Source organism: Apodemus sylvaticus, chromosome 21 (assembly GCF_947179515.1).
Source record: "Apodemus sylvaticus chromosome 21, mApoSyl1.1, whole genome shotgun sequence".
Taxonomy (NCBI): domain Eukaryota; kingdom Metazoa; phylum Chordata; class Mammalia; order Rodentia; family Muridae; genus Apodemus; species Apodemus sylvaticus.
In genome coordinates this window covers 54,094,411-54,110,646 of record NC_067492.1, presented here as the reverse complement: position 1 = coordinate 54,110,646, position 16,236 = coordinate 54,094,411, and the positions used below count along the sequence as shown (strand labels likewise).

Genomic DNA, 16,236 nt, shown 5'->3' with positions numbered 1-16,236 from the left:
CAGCTGTACAAATGCATACCCATACCCTGCTATCATGCAAAAACTACATAAGCAAGGGAAAGAAGGCATGTTTGAATAGCTGGCTATGTGTGCAGAGGAAGCATGAGCTGGAGAGGTCTATGGCAACTACTGCAGCAGACAAAACCTGATCGATAGCTGAGAAAGTGGGAGAGGAAAGAAACTCCATGGTTCTCCCATCTGCCTATCCTGCATCTCTAAGGGTGTCCTGGGAACCTAGACAATGTCATGGCAGTGATGAACTGCCCTGTGAGACAGACCAGAAAAAGAGAGGGTACTGGCAAGGAACTGGGCAGTCTTACACCAAACCAGCATATTCCCATAGACATAAAATAATTACTAGAATAAAAATCAGCCCACCCCAGCAATAGGCAAAGAGACACCTTGATGATAGTGCTGTTCTCATACCAGTCAGGGACAGAGCAGATAGCAATCCTTTGTTCATCCTGGCTTGATGTCTACTTTGGTGACCAAAGCTGTCTCATACCTAGGATTCATAGAAATCAAATCAAATCAAATCAAATCCAGGCAACATAGCACAGGAGGAGGAAAACAGACAGGAGACCTGAAGACCATTATGCCACTCACAGACCCCATATTACCACAACTGGTTCTACCCCTCACTAAACACAGCACTTTGTAGAGCTTGCCCCAACTCTCTCCAGCAACAGTGCTCAAAACAGGGCTCTACCATAAAATTAAAAAATACATCTGTGCACTCATGGTTGATTGCTTCTACTTTCATTGCTTCGAATTGGTATGGTGACTGTTCTTTCTCCTTTTCTATTTGTATGTAGGGCTTGTTTTCTTGTTGGAGACAAAAAATTTCTATGTCTCCCAAGCTAGCTTTGAACTCTAGCTCTTGAATCTAGCTCCTAAATGCTGGAGTTCTAGCACCTGCAACCACATATGACACATTTTTTCCCATTGACAAAGATGCGAGATAGACACACGAAGGAAGAATGGTGCCTTCGATAAATACCAAAGAACTTCTGCACAGCAAAGGTAACAACTAAGAAAAGTAAAGAGACAACCCAGTCAAGAGAGACTATTTCAATTCATATATCTGATGAATAATGATAAACAGCTACAATAAATAAGAAACCCAGATAATTAAATATCAAGAAAATATGAAATGGGCCAAAGGTCTGAGCAGAAGTGGTCAAGATAAATCGTTCAATCATGAGGCACATAAATGTGCCTGTGGTCACTACTCATCAAGGAAGTTCAAGTGACAATCTCAATGAAGGATGTATTTGATCACATTAAGCATCGCTTTGTAATATATGCCCCAAGCAAGTTAATCTTTCATTTTGTTGATGGGATTTATTGCATTTATTGCTTTATGTACTGTTTTGAAATCACCTAAGGTAAAATCAATTTGTTACAGTGAATGATCTTTTTGATGTGTTGTTATATTCAATTCCTGGGATTTGACTGAAAAAAAAATTCAGGTATGTTCATTGGAGACACTGACCTAAATTACCTTCTTTTTTTGGTTTAATACATGATAATTCTGGTCTCATAAAATGTATTTGTAGAAGCTCCTTCATTTGCGGTTCTGTGGGTTAATTTGAAAAGAACTGGATATTACTTCATCTTTAACAGTTTGATAAAATTTCAGCACCAAAGCTAACCAGTAAATGGAGTCTTCCTTTGTGTGTGTGTGTGTGTGTGTGTGTGTTCACACAAGCAAGCATATTTACACCACTTGTATATAGATGCCTTAGGAGATCAAGTTGTTGGATCCCCTAGATCTAGAGTTATAAGTAATTATGAGCCTTCCATCATGGGTACTGGAAGAAACAGCAAGTACTCTAGGTTGCTGGGCTCTCCCCGGCCTCTGGGACGCTTTTTATCACCTATCTTATACATTACTTGTTACCGGCTTTTGTGCCTTCCTGTTTTGTATACTCCTACAGTTCAGTTTCAATGCCATATGCTCATATTTGCCCACCTGCTCCAGCTTTTCTCCAGCCTGTTAGCACACACCTTTCACAATAACTCATAGTCATTTTTGTGGTACAGTTGTCATGTCTTCTTTCACATCTCTCATTTTATTTCTTCCAGTCTTCACTCTTCATCATAACTCTAGCCAAATGTTTATTTGATTTCTTTGAAGTGTTCTATCGATGTTTTTATATATACTTTTGAGTCGCTTTTGCTTATTTCTCAATGTATCATTTCGCTCCTTCTGATCATTTTGAATTTGGTTTGTTCTTTTCTGAGCCCTTCTGATACATCAGTATGTTATTTGCAATGCCCCCTTCTCATGTAGATACTTAGTGATGTCAAAGCCCCTCTTAGTAGTCAACTTGCTGGGTAACATAAGGTTTGGTATGTTGTTTCTGTCTTCATTAATTTTGAGAATGCTTTCAAATTTCCCTTTAGATTTCTTCTGTCTCTGAAGTCAAACCTCTCCTGCTCAGTTTTCATGTATTTATATCTTTTCTAGACCATCTCTATTCCTGACTCAGGTTTTATTTTACCAGGGTACACACAGACACTTTTCATATCTTCAAAATTGTTGAGACATTTTTGTGAACAAACATACAATGTAGTTCCATGAGCTCAAGAAAGGAACACATAGCTGTAGCTCTGGGGAGTGCTCCGGGGAGTGCTCCGGGGAGTGCTCCGGGGAGTACTCCGGGGAGTGCTCAGGGTTGAAGCTCATCTAACTCGTGCTAGAATTGTGTTCCAATGTTCCTTGGTTGATTTCCTTGTTTGTGGAGATCTGTCTCTTATTGGAAATCAGGTGTGAAAATTTTCTACTCCTATTTTTATTTAAACTGATTTATCTCTTTAGGTAAAAGGGGTCACAGCAGTGTAAGATTGAACATGGGGCTGGGCTGGAGGGGCAGCAGAATCCTATGTAGTCCTCCTCTACTTGTATTAATGCATACCCAAAAGGAGAGAGATTCTTGGAAGGCACGGTTCCTTTAAGCCCTCTTAGGCACATGCATGTGAGGTTGCAGCAACATGGGATATCCTGAGCTAAGACTTTCTCTTCACAACTTCTTCAGACAGAGCACATATTGGGGGACAAGCGCAAAGTCACCACTGATTTTCTCAAGGACATATGACATGCCCCAAAGGCATCACTACAGCAAAAACTTCTGAAATTCCCTCCTTGCCTTGTCAATAATAAGTGTCTGGGTGGAGGCAAAGACACCTGCCTCTGTATGTACATCAGCCCAAGGGTGATTCTCTCTGGTGGGTGAGTCTACCTGGTGGGTGAGTCTACCTGGTGGGTGAATCTATCTAGTGGGCCACTTTTTCCTGCTACTTGGGATCATCTCTTTACCCTTCCCTCTCAAGTTATTCAACAATGATATTCAACAATTACATTGTTTTATAATTTTGAAGTGAAATAAAGAATTTAATTTGAATAAACTTAACAGTTATGAAGTTGAGCGTTAAATAAAAACAGAGAAGACTGGGAACATACAGCTAATCTTTACTCTTTTAAGAATCCACTAATCTTATGTATCTGAAAAGATACATGTGAGGAGATTTCAAAGTTTGCCCACATAATCTTAGAACAAAAATAATTTCTCTGTATTTGCTATGTCACTCGGTGTGTGGTGGTAGCTCAGAAGCCTGATTTGATAGTACCTTGTACTGTGGGCACAATAAGAGGGCTCAAAGGTATTATTAGCAAGGAGTCAGGAGTCATTTAGTTCAGGGAGAAGATGGAATAAAGAGGCATTAAAACAAATAATGACATCTGATTTATTAGTAATCTGGCCACAGCCAGTTTGAGTATATGTCAACCGAAATGTTTCAAAGTGAAATACTAAAAGTAAAGCAAATAAAAGCAAGCAAAAATAGCCACCAAGAACATATCAAGACATTCGAACAATTTAAAAATGGAGATCTAGTGCATTCCTTAGGTTTTTGTTATGCGGGAATCCTCTTTTTTTTTTTTTTAAATAGAAATTGCATTTTCTCATGCTGGAAACAAGAATTACTTACTCTTGATGGTACTTCTACTACTGTCCTTGATCTCATCTCTTCAGTGTGATGGATCCAGCTATGCTTCTACAACTGCCCCTGCTGTCCAGCTAGCCCGTGACCTCTTTGGCTCACCCCACTGCTCCTCACACTCCACACCAGACTTAGCACCACAAACCTACTTGCATTGAAAACACAGCATAGACCTGCCAGGGGAAAGCAACTTTGGGAAATTCCCTTGATCCCAATGAGTACGAGCCCGCAGGACTCTCTTTTTTATAAAGACATGCTAGTTAGGCATGGATGTCCAAGATGCCTTCTTCACCAGCTCTGTAGATCATAGTGTCCTCTCTCTAAGATCTGCGAGTGAACTGCTCTCATTTCTCCATGGGTTTTCTATGTACATGTGCTTTATCTAACAGACCCTCTGAATCTTTTTTTCCTCTAATAGTAGCCAGAAGCTGGAAAGAACCTAGATGTCCTTCAACGGAGGAATGGATACAAAAATGTGGTATATATACACAATGGAGTACTATTCAGCCATTAGAAACAATGAATTCATGAAATTCTTAGACAAATGGATGGAGCTGGAGAACATCATACTAAGTGAGGTAACCCAGTCTCAAAAGATCAATCATGGTATGCACTCACTGATAAGTGGATATTAGCCTAGAAACTTTGAATACCCAAGACATAATCTACAAATTAAATGATGTCCAAAAAGAATGGAGGAGTGGCCCCTGGTTCTGGAAAGACTCAGTGCAAGAGTATAGGGGAATTCCAGAACAGGGAAGTGGGAGGGGGTGGATGGAAGAATAGGGGGATGGAAGAGGGCTTATGGGACTTGAGGGGAGTGGGGACCCAGAAAAGGGGAAATCATTTGCAATGTAAATAAGAAAATAAATAAAAAAAAGAAAAAAGAAAAAGAAAAAAAAGAAATATGCAGGTCATAGGGTTTCAGAAGATAAATAGGACTTAATCAGGGACTTGACTAGAAGCCTTTTCTCACTGCATTCTAATAAAGACTATGACAGCCTTCTACACATGCCCTGAGAACTTGAGTGTGTCTGAGTTAAAAAATAATGGATTATTTTGTTTGGCTTTAGAATCTCAAAACAAGGTACTATCCAGGATCTGTCATAGCTAGTGCTTATGTGTTTGTGGGCCTACAGAGAGAAGACAAAAAAAAAAAAAAAAAAAAACCAGAAAGATTACTAAACATCTTAGTTGAATGGAGTAAGCAGAGAGTTTAAAGTTACAGACAAAGTGCTCATGGAGACAGAGGAGTGGGTGGGATGTAGAATAGTCAGAGGGTGGATGGGGTAGTGGGGAATAAAATCTGGAGTGTAAAAAAACAAATAAAAGATTTAAAAAAAGACTTTCTTAAAGAGTTAATTATCTTAGTATGAAAATACTGGACACAGATCAATCAAGAGGACATTGATCAGTATAAACAAGTTTTCCATGAGAACAACACATGGGCAGAAATAAGGTGTTTTGGCATTAGGCTGTGTCAGTCAGAATGGAAGACCTTGGAATATATGATGTGGAAATCCAAAGCCAAGTACTTCAGATTCCCATCAAGGCAAGGGCAGATCTGACAGTCCTCTCCAGAAGATGGAGTGAGCTGCAAGTCAGGGTAGAGTCAGACACAATAGAGCGCATGCCAAGAACCAAGAAGAGCAAAGAGGAATCACTTGACGCAGCAAGTGACTGAGATTGTTGCAGACTAATGTCAGATACCAAACCATAGAATGTTCAGAAAACACCACACAGAACAAACTCTGGCTCCCTCCCACAAAAGGAACAATGTTCTCGGAAACGTTTTAAGAAGGTCTTTAATTAGAAAAAAGCTTTGGGCTGAAAGGATGGTTCAGATGATAACAGCATTTGCCACCAAGCCTGATGACATCAGGTCAGTCCCCGGGAACCCCATAGTAGATGAAAAGAACAGACCCCCCCCAAGAGGTCCTCTACCACCGTACTCGGTATAAAGACACGTAAGTACATTTGCACAAGTGCATGCACACAAGCACTGCACATACATTAAACGTAAAATCAAATTTGAAAAGGAAGAAACTTTTAATAGAATTAGATATACTATTTTACAAAATAATAGAAAACAAACATAATATTTTATCACTAATTTTTTATTCATTTCTTTTCTTTTATTGGATAGTTTCTTTATTTACATTTCTAATGTTATTCCCTTTTCCAGTTTCCCCTCTGGAAACCCCCAATCCTGTCCTCCCTCCTCCTGCTTCTATGAGAGTGCTCCCCCACCCACCCACCCACCCACTCTGCCTCCCAGCTCTAGCATTTCCCCACACTGGAGCATCAAGCCTTCACAGGACCAAGCACCTCTCCTCCCATTGATGCCCAACAAGGCCATACTCTGCTATATATGCAGCTGAAGCCATGGGTTTCTCCATGTGAAGTCTTTGGTTGATGGCTTAGTCCCTGGGACCTCTGGGGGGGGGGTCTAGTTGGTTGATATTGTTGTTTTTCCTATGGGGGTTGCAAACACCTTCAGCTCCTTTAGACCTTTCTCTAACTTCTCTCCAGGGGACCTCATGCTCAATCCAATGGTTGGCTGCGAGCATCTGCCTCTATTTGTCAGGCTCTGGAAGAGCCTCTCAGGAGACAGCTATAATACTTTATCACTAATTTTTTATTCATTTCTTTTCTTTTATTGGATATTTTCTTTATTTACATTTCTAATGTTATCCCCTTTTCCAGTTTCCCCTTTGGAAACCCCCAATCCTGTCCTCCCTCCCCCTGCTTCTGTGAGAGTGCTCCCCCAACCACCCACCCACTCCTGCCTCCCAGCCCTAGCATTTCCCCACACTGGGCTTCAGTCAGCACGCACTTCTTGGCATTTACTGTGTATGAGATAGAACCCCCAGGTGGAGCAGTCTCTGAATAGCCTTTTCTTCAGTCTCTGTTCTACACTTTCTCTCCATATTTCCTCCCATGAATATTTTGATCCACCTTCAAGAAGGACTGAAGCATCCACACGTTCATCTTCCTTCTTCTTGAGCTTCATATGGTCTGTAAATTGTATCTTGAGATTTCCGAGCTTTTAGAATAATATCCACTTATCAGTGAGTGCATACCATGTGTATTTTTTGTGACTGGGTTACCTCACTCAGGATGATATTTTATAGTTCCACCCATTGCCTAAGAATTTCATGAAGTCATTGTTTTTAATAGCTAAGTGGTACTCCATTGTGTAAATGTACCACATTTTTGGTATACATCCCTCTGAATGAAGGACATCTTCATTCAGCTTCTAGATTTCCAGAGTGGTTGTACCAGCTTGCAATTCCTACAACAACATAGGAGTAATGGCTCAGCTGTAAAAGGCTAGGCTCACAACCAAAAATATATTTTTTATTCTTGATAAACCTGAAAATGATGCTAAAGTAGTACTTTACTATTTTGAGATATTATAGTATAAATAGGTGACTGATATCAATGACACAAAAATTAAAAATCAGGAATGAAAATATTAAGGCACATGTAATGCAGTGCTATTTGAAGATTTGCATCAATAAGTTAAAATGTGTATTGTAAAAATTTATGTCAGACCCTGTAATCAGTAATTTTAAGAATCATTGTTTATACCCTAAAAGATGAACTAAATTGGAGTCATGTGAAATGTTCAGTTAAAAAAGAAAGAAAACAGAGATCTCTGATGACAGAATAAATCATTAAAATAAAAATATACAGACAAGAGTCAATTAAAAACAGAGAAACAAAAAACTAGTTTTTGAACAGCTTGGCCTTTAAAAAGGCCCAGAGACCCTAGCACAACTGGTGCCATGTTGGAACCTCTATTCTGACTTTAGAACCCCACACATAGGTTCCAACACTTACTCAAACAGGATGAAGACTTAATTTAGCAAAGACTTAGTCTGTGATTCCAGGATCAGCGAAGGTCCCTCACTGTATTCGTACTTTGCATGTGACTTCTTTAGGATTGCCCTTTCACTACCTGTTCTCACTATCTGAAGTGTGTCAATCAGGATGTGCCTTTCATTGTGTTGTTTGTTTGTTAGTTTTGCATTATTTGTCCATAAAAGGCAAAGAATAGTGAGGCTCAAGACTCCATGATTTGGGTAAGATCCCTGTGCAGCCAATGACAGGCAATACAAACTTTCTGTTCAGCTTCAAGGGTGTCCATGTGTTCTCTGGTGAGATTACTCACAGCATGAATAGCTGTGTTAACAGCTGTGTGGAAGGAGATTTTACAATGAGAAATTTAGAGATGAGAAAATGTTACTGTATAAAAGTGGATGGGGATATGTTGTGTCTATTAAATATATTAAACCCCTAAAACATGAAAATACACACACATACACAAAAATCCAAATGTCAGAATGTATAAGATGGAGAAATGTATGTTGAAGATTTCAACAGTGTCCCCTATTATTGATATTGGTACCGATAACCCCTGGAGTTATTGGTAGACCAAGCAAGCAGAAGATCAATAAAGATACAGTTGACAAGAACTGTTATGAGTCAGTTATTGTAACTGGCACTTGCAGATCACTTCATCCATCCTGGACAGCAGTATCCTGAAGCTCACTAGCACTCGCCAAGTCCACAGGAGGCTATAAACACCTCACTGTACCTGCAGTAGAAATCAGAGGGTGTCATCAGAACACAACAGAAATAAGCACATATAGAAACTTCCCTACTATTTGGAAACTAAAAAGCACACTTTGAAATAGCAAAAGAGTAAAACTATAAGCATGTTACAGCAAATGACTTTTAAAATAGAACTTTCCAAAATTTTAGGTATGAAGTTAAAGCAATACTAAGAGCAGATTTTATGGCATTGAATGCATATGGTATAAAAAGATTTAAAATCAGTAATCTGTTTCCACTCTAAGAAGCTAAATAAAGCAGGGAAAGAGATTATTAAAATTGAAGCAGAAGTGTATAAAATTTAAAGCAGAAGAATGGAAAAGATTAATGAAATCTAAACTTGGTGCTTTCAAAAAGATCAATGAAATAAATAAGAATGAGCCAGAAAAAAAAGAAAAGCCTTAAACAAGATATAAAGTTCCAATACATAAGCCAAGTGAGGGGCCATCACTATTCATCCTACATATGTTATAATAAGAAAGCACTATTGCTAATAATTCTTTGAAAACATGGAATTAATCAATTGCTGCAAACTCATAAGTAACCAAAACATAAAAGCAGAAATAACTGGAATAGCACTTCGGGTAATAAATACATTAAATAAATCACCAACTTGTTATTGATAGCCTTTCATAAAAGGAAAATGCTTGGCTTGGGGATTTTGATAAATTTCACCAAACCTTTATATTAGTTAGAGATTAACCAACTCTCCACTATTTCTCAGAACACGGAAGTGGAAGAGGTACTCTTTAAATCTTTGTAATCTGATATATCAGCATATTAAGAAGAAAATGATATAGTCAAATCAAAATTTTTTTAATTCATTACTCCTAACAAGTTGTAAAGTAAATATTTCTCAGCTTATAATAACATGTATATTAAACCACTATCTAACATCTCACCAAACATGAGAAAAATGGATACTTTCTCCTGAAGAGATGAATTGGAAATAGCCTTTCTTAATACTCTGAGTAATATTCTTGTAACTTGAGATCTTAGCTAGTGCAATAAGATAAGCAATAAAATGATGATATAAATCAAGAAGGAAAAATTGAAATCATATATTAGATAACATAATTATAATAAAAATCTCCTAAATTATAAATGTAACAAAAGTATAAGATATAAAATTGATATAAATATTTTCCTACATACAGGCAAAAAACAACAGCGAACAGAAAACTTGGAAATGTTGCCATATTTTGTGCTAGGAAAGAAACAAATAGTTAAGATATAGAAAACCAGGTAGGCTGCAGGAAATCTTCTCTTCTCTTTCCATTCCCCACAGACCTTCTCTTCTGTCTCTGTTCCCCCAGATCTTACCCCTGGTCTCATTCCCAGCTCTGCAGCACAAGACCTAGGACAGCTTTACCTGCTTTCTGATCTCAGACCCCAATCCTAGCAGGCACCACCTCTAAGCCAATGGTTTCCCTTCAGGGCAGCAAGTAGGCTGAAGGCAGGCCTGCACCTCTCCTACTGCTCCTGAGACCCAATCCTCCCAGTCTTGTCATCAGCTCTGTAGAAGGAAAGCTCCTGTGGTCTCTACTCTTTTTCCCCATCCTCAACAGATCAGAAAGATCTCTCCCAACTCATCCAAGTATCTAAGCCCCCAGCACCTGCAGGCATTTCCTGTGAAAACATCAGCTAAGAAGGCCAGGAAGACAGGCAACAGACAGCTGTCATACTCTGAAAATCCAGAGAAGAAACAGAAACCAGTGAGCAAAACATCTAGTAAAGACAAACCCAGAAATCATGCCTAAAACCAAACCTAGATGCATACATGCCAGTACAAAAACACAATCAATAACATCAGGGCACGTTCTATGTTTCCATTAGAGCTCAGCTATTCTACCATATCAGGTACTGAGTAGTCTAACATAGCTAATACAAGAAAAAAGATCTTAAAACCAAGATGATAGAGGTCCTTAAAGAAAAAAATGAATCAGTCTCTTTAAGAAATCGAGGGAAATTCAAATAAGAGGAAATTAATAAATCCATTAAAGAAAGCCAAGAAAACACAGGTAGTTGAAGGAAGGCATCAATCTGTTAGCTGTTCAAGGTTTGACAGTAGAAATACGAGCAATAAGGCAAGCAAAAAACCTGAGGGAGGCCTGGAAATGAAAAATTTAGGATTCCAAACAGAAACAACAGAGGCATCACCAACAAAACACAAGAGAGGGAAGGGGGAATCTCAGGTACCAAAGATATGATTTTCGGAAAAAGTGCATAAATTGGTCAAAAAATGTTAAACCCCCACCCTAAATCCAAGAAATCTACGACACTGTGAATAAACCAAACTTAAGGATAATAGAAATAGATGATAAAGAAGCATCCTACTTCAAAGGTCCAGAAATTATTATCAATAAAATCATTGAAGAAAGTTTCCTTACCCCCAAAAGGGCATGTCTATAAAGTTACAAGAAGCATATGGAATAATGAATAGAATGGACCAGAAAAGAAAGTCCCCTCTCCACATAATAATGAAAACACTAAATGCTTAGAACAAAGTAAAAAGTTTGAAGGGAAAATTACCAAGTAACATATAAAATCACCCATTAGAATTACACATGAATTTGCAATGAACCTAAAACGGCCTGAACAGATGTGCAGCAAACTCTAAGAGACCAGAGATGCCAGTCTAAATTACTATACCTAGAAAATTTTCAATAGATTGAGAAAATAAAATATTTCATGATGAAGTAAAATTTAAACAATATGTATCTACAAATCCAGTACTATAGAAGGTGCTAGAAAGAAAGCTCCAATAAGCTCAGAGTACCCAAGATACAATTCACAAACCACATGAAGCTCAAGAAGAAGGAAGACCAAAATGTGGGTCTTTTGGTCATTTGGTCCTTCTTAGAAGGGTAACAAAATACTCATGGGAGCAAATACGAAGACAAAGTATGGATCATAGACTAAATGAAAGGCCATCCAGAGACTTCGCTACTTGGAGATCCTTCCCATATACAGTCACCAAATGCAGACACTATTGTGGATGCCAAAATGTGCATGCTGACAGGAACCTGTTATAGCTGTCTCCTGAGAGGCTTTGCCAGAGCCTGACATATACAGAGGCAGATGCTCTCAGCCAACCATTGAAATGATCATGGGGTCCCCAATGGAGAAGATAGAGAAAGGACTGAAGGAGCTGAAGGGATTTGAAACCCATAGGAAGAACAACAATATCAACCAACCAGAGCTCACAGGATCCAACTAAGGAGTACACACGGAGGGCTCCATGACTCCAGCTGTATATGTAGCAGAGGATGACCTTGTCGACATCAATGGGAGAAAAGGCCCTTGATCCTGTGAAGGCCTGTTGCCTCAGTGTAGGAGACAGGAGTGGGTGGGTGGGTGGGGACACACCCTCATCGAAGCAGGAGGAAGGAAGATGCAATAGGATCTTTCTGGGGGTGGGATCGAGAAAGGGAATAACATTTGAAATATAAATAAATAAAATATCCAATTTAAAAAAAAGAGGTTAAAATACAGCAATGAAAATAGGAAAATCAATAATCCCACACCAGCAAAATCTAAAGAAGGGAAGCATGCACATACACACACACACACACACACACACACACACACACACACACACACACACGCGCGCGCGTGCGCACGTGCACACGCACACACACACTCATATGCATACACACACATACACATGGACACCACCTCTACCACCACCACCAACAACAACAATAACAATAACAAAATCAAAGGGATCAACAAACACTGCTCACTGATATCTCAGAATTTCAGTGGTCTCAATTCCCCAGTAAAAAGACATGGACTAACAGAATTGATGTGAAAACAGGATTCATACTTCTGTTGCATCTAAGAACCACACCTTAACATCACAAATAGATAGTAAAGGAGGAAAAAAGCTATTCCAATCAAGTGTACCTAAGAAACAAGCTGGTGTAGCAATCTTAATATCTGATAAAATAGACTTCAAAACAAAACTAATAAGAGATAGGAAAGGAGAATACATACTTAACAATAGAAAAATCCACCAAGAAGACACTGCAATTATTAACATTTATTCACTGAACATTAAGGACACACAAGTTTATAAAAGACACATAACTACAGCTTTAAAGACACTGATAGTGGGGCTTCAGTATCCCACTCTCCCCAATCAACTTGTCCCATAGGCAGAAAGTAAAGAGAAATAATTCACCTAACAGATGTAGTAAGTCAAATGGACCTAGCAAATATTTACAGGACATCTCACAAACAAAAGAATGTGTTTTCTTCTCTGCACCTCATGGAACTTTCTCCCAAAGTGACCACTTACTCTGACACAAAGCAAGTCTCAACAGATACAAGAGAAATGAAATAACTCCCTACATCCTATCAGACCTCCACAGACTAAAGCTAGATATCACCAACAGAAAGCTTACAAACTCATGTAATCTGAACAACTCTTTACTGAATGGGGAAAAATAGGTCAAGAAAGACAGAAAGAAAAAAATTAAAGCCGTTCTAGAATTCAATGAAAATAAATTCACTGCATACCCAAACTTATGGGACACACTTAAAGACATGCTAGGTGGTCACAGCGCAGTGCTAACTGCCTACATAAAAATGGGGAGATCTCATTCTAGCAACTTAAAAGCATATCCAATAGAAGCAGATGATGGCAAGAAATAATCAAACCTGGGAGTGATATCAATAAAATAGAAACAAAGAGAACAACACAAATAATCAATGAAACAAAGAATTGACTCTTTGAGAAAATTATTCAAAATAATTAAAAAGGATTAGAGTGAATTTCCAAATTAAAAAACAGAAACAGTAAAGTGGAACCAAACAACAGACACCAAGGAATCCAAAGGATTGATCGTAAAGACATACTTTGATAAACTGTACTCCACAAAATTTGAAAAATCTAAAAGAATTGATTTTCACAATAGATACCAATTACCAAAGTTAAAACAAGATCAGTTAAACAATTTAAATAAATCTATAACACCATATCATCTTAAAATAATGATACTTTTACTTCTTCCTTTCCAATTTGTATCCTTTTGACCTTTTTTGTCTATTTGCTTTAGCTAGAATTTCAAGTACTATATTGAACAGATAGGGAGAGAGTGGGCAGCCTTGTCTAGTACCTGATTTTAGTGGGATTGCTTCAAGTTTCTCTCCATTTAGTTTGATATTGGCTACTGGTTTGCTATATATTGCTTTCACTATGTTTAGGTATGGGCCTTGAATTCTTGAACTTTCTAAGACCTTTAACATGAAGGGATGTTAAATTTTGTCAAATGCTTTTTCAGCATCTAATGAAATAACCATGTGGTTTTGTTAATTTGAGTTTGTTTATGTAGTGGATCCCGTTGATGGATTTCTGTGTATTGAACTACCCCTGAATCCCTGGGATGAAGAATATTTGATCATGGTGGATGATCATTTTGATGTGTTCTTGGATTCAGATTGCAAGAATTTTATTGAGTATTTTTACATCGCTATTCATAAGATAAATTGGCCTGAAGTCCTCTTTCTTTGTTGGTTCTTTGTGCGGTTTTGATATCAGTGTAACTGGCTTCATAGAATGAATTGGGTAGTGTTTCTTCTGTTTCTATTACCATTTCTGATTTGACTTAATGCCCCTCCATGAGATGGAACCTATACTCAGCACTGCTTGAGTAAACAAGAACCAGATACTAGATAGCCTAGAGCATTAGGGCAGAATGAAATGTTACTGGTCTAAAAATAAGTTATCAAAAGGTGATTTCTGATGCTATTGTTAAGATCAGTGTATTACCCAATCATAAATTGTACGAGCCAGAGGGGGTAGAGAACATTCGAAGAGCAAAGCATCTTAAATGATGGAATAAGGCACGTAGGAGTGCAAGGAGACCGAAGCAGCAAGCACAGGTTGCAATCCCTGAAAAGCCTGCTCTTTCCTAGAGAGGGACACAAAGGGACTGGATCCAGAGGGGGAGAGGGTGTGAGGGAAGGTGGGGAGGAACTGGAAGAAGTAAAGAGAGGGAAATTATAAACAGGATATCTTGTGTGAAAAAATAATCTATTTTCAATAAATAAGAAAATGAAAAAAGCCGGGCAGTGGGTGGGCGCACACCTTTAATCCCAGCATTTGGGAGGCGGAGGCAGGCAGATTTCTGAGTTCTAGGCCAGCCTGGTCTACAGAGTGAGTTCCAGGATAGTCAGGGCTACACAGAGAAACCCTGTCTTGAAAAACCAAAAAGAAAAAAGGAAAGAAAGAAAGAAAGAAAGAAAGAAAGAAAGAAAGAAAGAAAGAAAGAAAGAAAGAAAGAAAGAAAGAAAGGAAGGAAGGAAGGAAGGAAGGAAGGAAGGAAGGAAGGAAGGAAGGAAGGAAGGAAGGAAGGAAGGAAGGAGGGAGGAAGGAAGGAAGGAAGGAAGGAAGGAAGGAAGGAAGGAAGGAAAGGAAGGAAGGAAGGAAGGAAGGAAGGAAGGAAGGAAGGAAAAGAAAGAAAGAATAAGGAAGAAAGAAAGAGAGAGAGAGAAAGAAAGAAAGAAAGAAAGAAAGAAAGAAAGAAAGAAAGAAAGAAAGAAAGAAAGAAAGAAAGAAAGAAAATGAACAAAATGATAGAAACCCTACTAAATAGGCACAGGAACTGCATATAGAAAAAGTATAAAGCTCCCCTCTTTTAATTAAAGCTCTAGATAAGTTAGATGTAATGAATATTAACACAAAAATATGCTTAACACAAGCTCAGCAAACTGTTTAAAGATTAGACAAATTTTAAAGTTTATAACATGAGGCAAACATTGTTAAATGATGGAGTCAAGTCCTTCATTGTTAGAGTGAGAGGTTTCAGAGAGGAATTCTAGAATGTTCTGTATGGAAGTGAATTATACTTCGACACGTTTTTATGAAAGTATTTTAGCTAATATAAATACAAATAAATTTTCAAAGTCCTTAGTGATCACAAAAATGCAAAGCAAAATTACCCTAAGATTCTACTTCATACCAATCAGAATGGCTAAGATCAAAACCTCAGGTGACAACACATGTTGAAGAAGACATGGAGAAAAAGAAACACTCTTCCATTGCTGGTGAGATTGCAAACTGGTACAACAACTCTGGAAATCTATCTGGAGGTTCCTCAGAAAGTTGGATCACAAAAGAACACACATGGTATGTACTCACTGATAAGTGGATATTAGTCCCAAATCTCCAAATACTCAAGATATAATTCACAGACCACATGAAGCTTAAGAAGGAAGAATAAAGTGTGGGTACTTTGGTCCTTTTTAGAAAGGGGAACAAAATAATCATGGGAGAAAATATGGAGACAAAGTGCAGAGCAGAGACTGAAGGAAAGGCCATTCAGAGACTGCCCCACCTGGGGATCCATCCCATATACAGTCACCAAACTCCAACACTATTGTGGATGCTAAGAATGGCTTGCTGAAAGGAGCCTGATATAGCTGTCTCCTGAGAGGCTCTGCCTTACAAATACAGAGTCGGATGTTTGCAGCCAACTATGGCGCTGAGTGTGGGATCTCCAATGGAGGAGTTAGATAAAGGACTGAAGGAGCTGAAGGGGTTTGCAACCTCATAGGAAGAACAACAATTTCAACCAACCAGACCCCTCTGAGCTCCCAGGGACT

The 16,236-nt window shown here is 38.5% G+C and overlaps 1 non-coding gene across 1 annotated transcript; it reads left to right on the top strand.

The window, feature by feature from the left end:
• The first annotated feature begins 375 nt into the window (after window positions 1-375).
• Window positions 376-518, top strand: LOC127672247 (small nucleolar RNA SNORA48). Its single transcript, XR_007974904.1, has one exon. It is a non-coding gene; the product is annotated as a small nucleolar RNA SNORA48 (small nucleolar RNA).
• The last annotated feature ends 15,718 nt before the right edge of the window (window positions 519-16,236 follow it).